The following is a 9,648-nucleotide window of genomic DNA, read 5'->3' as shown; positions in this document are numbered from 1 at the left end:
ACAACTCTAATCTTTTGACCATAATAGTATTTGCTGGTGCTGCTTGGTCGTAAGTATTCCAAAGTCAATGCTAATTGCATCTGGGGGATAAATCATGCTGTTCCACAAGCCAGACTGAAAATGTTTAGGGCTAAACATGGTCTCTGTATCCTTTCAATTGGCAAAATAATGTAATCTAGAAATAATGTTATAGGACAATTTGCAAGGATGCCTTCCAGTAGGGAGATAATCTCAGGGGGCTTCCTGTTCTCATCTGAACACACACCTGCTGGTGCCTCCAATAGAACCATGTATTCTGTGAAGGAGGCTGCCTGGCGGAACAATAACAGCAAAAAACCTTCTGGAAGGGACTCAAAAGCTCTTCCCTTCAGAGATGTAGCCTCCTTCTCCTTCCTCCTCATCCATTCTCTCTGGGAGTGGCCAGGAAACCTAGGGCCCTTTGAGGAGTGACTTATGGAGCTGGGCATGTTTAGCCTGGAGAAGAGAAGGTTAAGGGGTGATATGATAACCATATTTAAACATTTGAAGGGATGTGAAGTCAAAGGCTGTCATGGCCCGCATCCATAGTTTTTGGTGGGTTTTTTGGGCTATGTGGCTAGAACATGGCCACATAGCCCGAAAAACCCACCAAAAAACTATTTGAAGGGATGTCATTTTTATTAAAGCATATAACACATAAAAAACCATACATAAAAACCTATAAACTCATATTAGATATTACATACTGTACATATATAACTGTTCTATAGAAATAAACTTCCTAGTACCTCATAACCATCCTTTTTGGAGAGAATTTCTGGTGTTCTGTACTTTTATTTACATCTAGGTCTCTGCATACTTCTAATCTTGATATTATTATTAATGTTTTATTAATTCTAATAATTGATTACATTTTCACTAGTGAAGGGATCTCATATTGAGGATGGATCAAGCTTGTTTTCTGCAGCTCCAGAGAGTAGAACACAGAGCAATGGATTCAAACTACATGAAAAGAGATTCCACCTCAACATTAGAAGAACTTCCTGACAGTAAGAGCTGTTTCACATTGAAAGGCGCTCCCTTGGAGGGTGGTAGAGTCTCCTTCTTTGGAGGTCTTTAAACAGAGGCTGGATGGCCATCTCTTGGGGGTGCTTTGGTTATGAGTCCCTGCATGGCAGAATGGGTTTGGACTGGAGGCGCTTGTGCTCTCTTTCAAGTCTATGATTCTAGCCAGAGACACCAGCGGACCTCGTATGGGTGGCCTTCCCAAGAATGTGTCCCTTGCTGTCTGTGGTCAGCTTGCCCCACATTAACAGAAGAGGCAGCAGAACATGGTGTGGATTCCTGGTGAGAATTGGCAGCAACAATGGCTTCTCCCATGTTGTAGGAGTGTTTGTGTGTGGGGGGGGGGGGGTGCATTATTGCATACATTCTTCACCCTCCACTGGAGGAAAGATTATTATTTCTGAAAAGCACTGTCCTGCTTCCCATGGCCCTTTGTTGACCCTCCTTCCTCTTCACAGCTAATTCCCACACTGACTTCAGAAGTTTCAGCCCTCTTCCGCTCACTGTTCTTGTGTGTCGCCTTGATCTATCCGTGGGCAGTCGCTTTCAGCAGCTCCCAAAGCAAAACCCCTGGCTTAATTATGAGATGCTCACTGGGCCGGACGATAGCCTTGATCTCTACAGCGTCTGCTTGAAGGGATGATGGGAACAGAGACTAAGCCACAAGCTATAATAATAATAATTAATAATTTGTTTTATTTATATACCACTATTCCAAAGATCATAGCGGTGAACAGCAAGTAAGCTAATTAGCAAGTAAGCTAATTTGCCCCCAACAGTCTGGGTACTCATTTTAGCTCCCTCCTTGGAAGGATGCAAGCCTGAGTCGAGCTTGGGCCCTTTTGCTGGTCTTGAACTCGCAACCTTGTGGTTTTGAGTGAATGGCTGCAGTATAGGCATTTAACCACTGCACCACTAGGGCTCCTATGGTGCCGAGACGGTGGTACATACAAAGACAATCCCAGTATTGCCATAAAAAGAGTCTATACTGGATTGGATTAATGGCCTCTCTAGGATAGCGGTCTTCCCAAAGGAGCCAACCAGCTGCTTCAAGCAAACATGCTTGCCAGACACAATTTGACATTCACAGGAAGCTCCCTTCTTCACCGTTTGATCACTGGTGCCATTTCTACTCTGGTTGGTGCCTTCCAAACTCTCAGGCAGAAGAGCATTTTCCAGTCATGCTACTGAGATAGATTTAGAATCATAGAGTTGGAAGAGACCCCAAGGGCCATCCAGTCCAACCCCATTCTGCCATGCAGGAACTCTCAATCAAAGCACCACCAAAAGCTGGCCATCAAGCCTCTGTTTAAAAACCTCCAAAGGAGGAGACTCCACCATTCTCCAAGGGAGCGTCTTCCAAGGATGAACAGTTCTTACTGCCCAGAAAGAGCTTGCTCCATCCTCAATATGACATCCTTCAGATGTTTAAACACAGCTATCATATCACCTCTTAGCCTTCTCTTCTCTAGGCTAAACATAACCAGCTCCCTTTCCAGACCTTTCCCCATTTTGGTCAACCTCCTCAGGACATGCTCCATCTTGTCAATGTCCTTTTTGAATTGTAGTGCCCAGAACTGGACACTGTATTCCAAGTGAAACCTGACCCAATCAGAATAGAGTGGTACTATTACTTCCCTTGATCTAGACACTATAGACACTATACTTCTATTGATGCAACCTACAATTGCATTGGCCTTTTTAACTGTTGCATTACATTGTTGACTCATTTCAACTTGGGGTCTCCTAGGACTTTCACATGTAGTGTTGTCAATCCAGGTGTCCTCCATCATATATCTATGCATTTCATTTTTTCTGCCTAAGTGCAGTACCTTACATTTCTCCTTGTTCACATTCATTTTGTTAGTTTTGGCCCAGTTTTCCAATCTATCTAATCTGATTGGAATATTCTACCGGCCATTGGCTCTGCTCTTCATAGCCAAAAGGGCTGCTTCACTTCATGCTTCCCAGCAGCCACTCCAGTTCAGGACCGTTTGCTTTGCTACTTGTGTTCAGATCACAGGAGACTGTCAGAAGGCATCAGAGCGTGCGGCCATGCTGCTGAGGGATTCTGGGAGTGATAGTCCCTGAAAGTAACTTCCAAGCTCTGGGTTCTGCACATCTGACCATTGTGGCAGCTTAGTTGCATTGATGTTGCTACTACAGACATCTTCTAAACCCTTGTAGGGGAGTGAATGCAACTTGAAATGAAGGATTTGAGATAGCCACGTAAGTTGAACATCTGGTGCTGTCGAGGGAATCCAGAAGCTTAAACATTTTAGTAATGTAATACCCCACAGATGGCATATTCAGGCAACATTTGTGTCTGTGGAGGGAGGGAAGATCTTATAGATTTGTGAAGGTTTGATTCACATGCACTCAGGCAGTTGAACCACAGACATTTGGACGCATGCTCCACAGTGCAGAAATAACTTAAGAGACCTCCTTTTCCAACAAGTCTGGGTATATTCTGAGCACCACCGGCTGCTAGAGGGAGGTTTCAGTGCCACAGTCCCCATAGCGTCACAGTACATAAGATACAGTGGGTCACACATTAACACCACAGAGCGGAGGGAAGCAGCCACCCGACCTCTCATGGCATGGAATCCCATGTTTATAGGTTGCAACATAATTCGGTCATGAAGACCTTTCACCACTTGCGCAAAGCCCTTCATCAGCGCCCAGAGATCCAGGCCAGGTTATTTTGGCAGCACAGGGATGCGGCTTCCATTCATCCTGTGCCAGGAGTGACATATCTCAGCTTCCACGGACATTAGCTGTCAAAGATACAGCTATTTCCTGTCCATGGAGGAACGGTTGTTGAGCAAAGTGCTGCCAGGAGAAAATCTGTGTGTGTTGTGTACATGCATGCATGTATGCATGAACACAGTTGACTAAGAACAGAGCTTTGCTCTTGAAATGAGGTGCCATCTCACATCTCAGCTGGACCACCAAACTCTTGAGTACGCAGAGCCAGCTAGATGGGGTCACTTGAGAATATGGGGGAGACGCCCTCTCCCTAGGCTCAGAGCCATGTGTTTGGTGTTCTTGGTGTTGTCCATGTCTTACTTTCATGAATCCTGGTGGTAACCTTGGAGAACATATGTGAGTTTTCTCCCCAAGAGTACAGGCTCTGGACAGCACCTGGCTTAGACATCTCCTGGGAATTCCCTTGAGATGTTTGAGCATCGGACTATTACTCTGGAGAGCAGAGTTCAAATCCCAGGTCGGCCGCATAACCCATTGGGAGACCTTGGGCAAGTCCCATTTTCTCAGCTTCAGAGGATGGCAATGGCAAACCCCTTCTGAAAAAACTTGCCAAGAAAACCCCATGATAGGTTCATCCTAGGGTTGCCATAAATGAGAAATAACGAAGGCACACAACAACAAATGCTGTCTTTCATAACAGAAGAAGGAGATATAAATAATTACAGTACTAATGAAACCATCTTTAATTCTGGATGTATTTAAATGGGCTGTGCTTTTTCAGGGGCAAAGGAATACATTCTGCACATGTGCAAAAAGCTAGCGCATGCTTCAAGATGGAAACATGGCTCATAGGAAATTGTTTCATGAATTTGCTCATGTCAGTAGAACAAACTGCTCCAGGGCTTCCTCTGGTGTCTATCTGTGCATAGTCACAATGGCTCTGTGCAAAAATATCAAGGTTCAGAAACTGTCTTGCTCTGAAAGCCAGTTTGGGAGGAGTAACAAATCATAGGAAGGAGCCATTGTCGTTGTTGTTGTTGTTATACTTGTGGATTTCCTGGTGGCACCTGCTTTGCAGAGATGTTGGGCAAGAGGTGAACCTTCCCAATGTCTGTTCCAGCAGGACTCTTCTTCCATCCTTTGCGTTCTATTACTGTATTTTGATCCTGGCTTTCCATTAAAAACATGAACCACTGCAACAGTGCTCAAAGCAATTAGTGAACATAATTACGAATAAAACCATTAAAAACATCACACAGAGAGACCAAAAATAATGAAACCATTAAAAACATCACACACAGACACACACACCAAATATTCCATGGACTGGCTGAAAACAAACTGTTCTCTCTGGCCCAGGTCAAAAAGTGTGATGCTCGGAAATGGAAAACAAAGGACCACAGGAGGATGGGTGGCAGAGAGGAGCCAAGAAATGGCGTTTGGATATGGCAAAGATTGTCGTATCAGCTTCAGTTAAATTGCACCCACCACATTCACCATGTGTGGGCTTGTGTTCAGGATGTTCCCAAGCTGGGTGTTGGGTCACACAAATGGGCTGTGAGAGGATGACTTGGGCCCTACAATGAGAAAGAAATGATATGTTTATTTCATGGTGTTTGTATTAAATTAAATGTTGTATTGTTTTGTTGTTTGACCCTTCGGTCAGTTTTAACCTGTATGGTTTTAATTCTTTGTTAGATTTAATACCGTTTTAAGGGGGGAGGGTACCAGGGATTTGATATGTTGTATATTTTTAACTTGTTAGCCGCCCCAATTGTTCTCAGAGGGGCGGGATACAAAAAAATTTATTATTATTATTATTATTATTATTATTATTATTATTACTACAAATACTCAGGCACTGAAGAAATAATGCAGTTTGACACTACTGGATGGTGATCAGAGCCTGGAAAAGTTACCTTTTGGACAACACAACTTCCAGTATCCCAACTAGTGATCATACTGGCTAGGGAATTCTGGGATTTGGAGTCCAAAAGGTAACCTTCCTAAATCCTGACAGTGACAAAAGGACATGCCTGGAGGAAGATGCCACCCTGGTCCACCCTAAAACGTTGGAAACTGTTCTTTCTAAAGCCCAAGCATGAAAGTATATCTTTAAAGGATGTGTAAGAATTCTCTAGTTGAGCTGCCTTTTGGCAGGGCATGATCTGTGTTGACCTTATTGAATGTTGAAGAGAACTGTTACAATGAATTTGGGGGCTGCTGTTGGTCCTCATCCTTGTACAGGCATTTATTTTACTTTATTTTTAATGAAAAAAGAGGCATGCAGTTACTCTAAGCATCAGCAGAGTAAGGACAGATGGGGCTTAAAGTCTAAAAATAGAAAATGTTCCATCAAGATATGTCAAAAACCATGCCGCCCTGGACCATGTTTTTGACAGCACAGTGACTCAGTTAAGGACTGACCATTTGGTCCTTGCTTCTGACTCACTGGCCTTCTGAGGGTGGTGTCAAGGGTGCGGTGCAGAAACTGACTCCAGTGTTGTGTTGTTTTGCTGCTCCTGTTACCAGACTCCCCACAGCCCCATATTAAATTTCCCAAGCAAGATTCCAAACCTCTTAACAATTAAGGTGCACCTCACTTCTCTTCAGTAGCCCCACAGGCCACCCTCTTCCTTGAAAATCTCAGAACTTGCCTCCTGGGGTCAGCTTTATGCTGAGTCCAGGGCTGCATGGCCTTTTCAGCATCAAAGGATCGATGCATCTAGTGTTGTGTTATCCCAAGGTGCCAAGGTTATCCCTCTGCACTCTTCCTCTCTTCAGATATCAAAAGGGATGTTTTAGGCAGGTAGCTGAGAGGGAAAAACTGGCCATGCCACGTAAGGACTTCCGTGACCATATCTGGAGACCATATCTGGAGATCAGCATGAGGGAAGCCAGGGCACTTAGCCAAAGATGGATCCATCAAGATCAGAATCTGCACAATCCCTCCACTTATAGGAGTGAGGGCAGGTGATAAACCTGGTGTTTACAAGTGAATAGAAGTCCAAGATTACCTCCCTTGGGAAGTGAGACTCCTTTGTCCAGGGATATTAACGGTGATTGTCCAGCCATTTACAGACTTCCAGTTCTGTTCTCTTCCCTCCTGGAAACTTCACCTTAATCCCAAAAACTGCCCCGGAATATGTTTTGCCCTATCCTATCAGTATACCTACTCAGGCACTACCAACTGGGTCTTGACTTTGTTGGAAGATTTTTACATTCTCTTTCCCCCTCCTTAGATAGATAGGGATTTCCTGCACACAAACTCTCCCCACTCTCTCATTCAAACTAACCATGTGATTTAAACTACAAGCTACATGTTTGTTGTTTTGAGACTTAGGGAAGCATACCATATATACTCAACTATAAGTTGACCTCATGTTTAAGTCGAGGGCAGGTTTGGGGGCCAAAATCAAAGATTTTGATATGACCCGTGGTTAAATTGAGGGTACAAATCAGGGGCATGTAACAAAGGAAGTAAAGGATGAAATAAAGAAAAACAATGTCAAAGAACTTACAAAACCTCAGCAGTTATAACTGTTTGTGGTCACACTAAAGGCTGGATGGATGAGAGAGAGTAGAGGGTGGTCAGTGCTTCCAGGACATGATATTTTTGCCTTTCACCAAGGGATGGTTCCTTTTTCCATAAGAGTTAAAGTACAGTACTTATGGTATCACCCTCTGTAATCTGGAAAATCACTATCTGCTACCACCTTTTATATCACTAGTTCTTGTACATGTGTGCGAGTGTGTGTTTTTGTGTGAAAGTTGATTTCCCTTTTGATGTTATAAATAAAACAACATTTGGACCTTGCATTCTGCAATTATGTTTCTCAGAACAGCTATACACAGGCTTGAGCCCTGCTTTTAGTTGCTCAAGCTCTCTCAGCAGTTTTTCTTGAGCTAATAAAATTTCCCCTATTAAATACTGGTTCTGGGTGCCCTGTGGGGCCATGGCATTTTGGGTAACGGTTGGCAGTGAGCCAGAGAGGGTGGCACATGTGAAATGGAGTGGTGTTGAGGATCCCTTGCTCCTCTACCCAATGACTCTGCTGTGGTTATGGGTCATAAATCCTTTCCCCCCCTTCCAGAAACCTCAGCAGCTGGAAAGAAATTCTGCAATGAGAAGGCAACAGGTCTGTAGGGGAAAGAAGGCGTTAGGGAGGCACATGGGGCTTGGATCCCCCCATTTGGCTGGCCCAATGTTCTTCACAGGAATTATGGCAGAGCTCAGGGGATTCTGAGTGCTGTCATCCAAAAATATAACTGTCTCAAGCTCTAAACTACATGGACATAAGACGCTACATTCTGTTGAGTCAAAATGATAGCTAGTCTTGCCTAGTATGCTAAAGCAAGCAAGCAAACAAATACAAGATAATTTACAACTGGTAAGCAAAGGATTTCTAGTATGTTCTGAAAGTAACACATATTCTAGGAAGCCAAGATGGTTAAACTGAGGCTATCATACTTTGGCCACATCATGGGAAGGCATGACTCATTGGAAAAGACAATAATGGTAGGAAAGGTGGAGGGAAGTAGAAAGAGAGGAAGGCCACACGCCAGATGGTTGGACTCTATTAAGGGGGTTGCGGGTATGAATGTGCAAGAGCTAAGCAGAGCAGTGGAGGACAGGGAGTCTTGGAGATGTCTCCTCCACAGGGTCTCCATGAGCCAGGATTGACTCAAAGGTGGTTAACAACAACAATTGTAAGTTGAATCCTGAAACATGAGAGAAGACATGTGGACCTTGCTTGCTATAGAGTACTCACATGAGTATATGATTTCTGGTATGCTCTGAAAATAGGAGATATTCTAGTGTGTAAGAGGACCCAATCTATGCCATTCTGGACCTCTCCAGGAGAATGCACTCCATAGCCTAAGCTGCCTTTATGGGGACCAGAGGTGATGCTGCATTGCTCCCAGTTGCTTGGAAGAACGTGCTATCAACCTCAAACTGGATTATTTAGCAAAATCAATCTTGGATGAAAGGGGTTTTCCAGCCAAAATCGTGTAGGTGATGAGGTTGGGGAAGATCCCCAATTCTCATTCCAGTTGTTCTTCATGAAGGAAGAAGGAAATGAAGCGACACAGAAGTGCAGAGTCTTAACTCTCTCCTAGAAATCCAGACCACTCAGTCCATTCCTGTTTGGATTGGCTGTTTTATACGCAAGGCTACCCCATTTGGCTGCCCTGGGTGGTGATGGACTAACCAGGAGTGGGGTCAGATGAAGCAGCCAGAATTGATGGGAAAGTCAGAGGCATAAACATTCTCACTCCCCCTCAACTCAGAAATGTACATCTTCATCAACCCAATGTCAGAGGCCAGTCGGGTGTTTGCTTTTGGTCCCTCTCAGCAGAAGATGGAGGCTGTCCAGAAAAGTGTGGTTTAATGAGAACAAAGAAGATGAACAGATCCTTTACTAATAGAAGTGTCAGTGGGGCAGAGGGCAGAATTTCTCCTGTCTTGCAAATAAGAATATATTTATTTATTTGCAAGAGAACAGTTCCCTCAAATTATATTGGTCGCCTCTGTATGCAGCGAATTGAAAACTGGTTCTCTCGATAATGGAGTCTGCATGCAGTATGGAACAAACTGAAACTGCTAGTGGTGCAGTTTCAATGACCAGAGCATTTTATGAGGGGCTGCAAAAGTCCTGCATGCAAACTCACTCCTTTTTAAAAAAAGAAACTTTGGAGGTGGGTGGGAAATGCCACCAAACTCTCTCCAGAGGGAATTAGTTGTGCCACTTCCTTGGACTTTATGGGACAGGGAATGTCAACTTCTGAGTCACTTTGCTGTTGGGAAAATAGCCCCTCTTGGGATTAAAATGGGCAAAGAGGGCCAAAAAAACATGGTGAAATTAACCCCTCACCCCCCAAAAAAGTCTCAAG

The 9,648-nt window shown here is 44.0% G+C and overlaps 1 long non-coding RNA gene across 1 annotated transcript in view; it reads right to left on the bottom strand.

The window, feature by feature from the left end:
- Positions 1-4,512: 4,512 nt before the first annotated feature.
- LOC121918467 overlaps positions 4,513-9,648 on the bottom strand; it is a 15,541-nt gene continuing 10,405 nt past the window's right edge. Inside the window, exon 4 of the long non-coding RNA XR_006101236.1 lies at positions 4,513-5,330. This is a non-coding gene — a long non-coding RNA (uncharacterized LOC121918467). The remainder of the gene's footprint in view (positions 5,331-9,648) is intronic.

Source organism: Sceloporus undulatus, chromosome 1 (genome assembly GCF_019175285.1).
Source record: "Sceloporus undulatus isolate JIND9_A2432 ecotype Alabama chromosome 1, SceUnd_v1.1, whole genome shotgun sequence".
Lineage (NCBI taxonomy): Eukaryota > Metazoa > Chordata > Lepidosauria > Squamata > Phrynosomatidae > Sceloporus > Sceloporus undulatus.
Note: the sequence above shows the minus strand (reverse complement) of the source record. Positions and strands in the feature narration are given on the sequence as shown.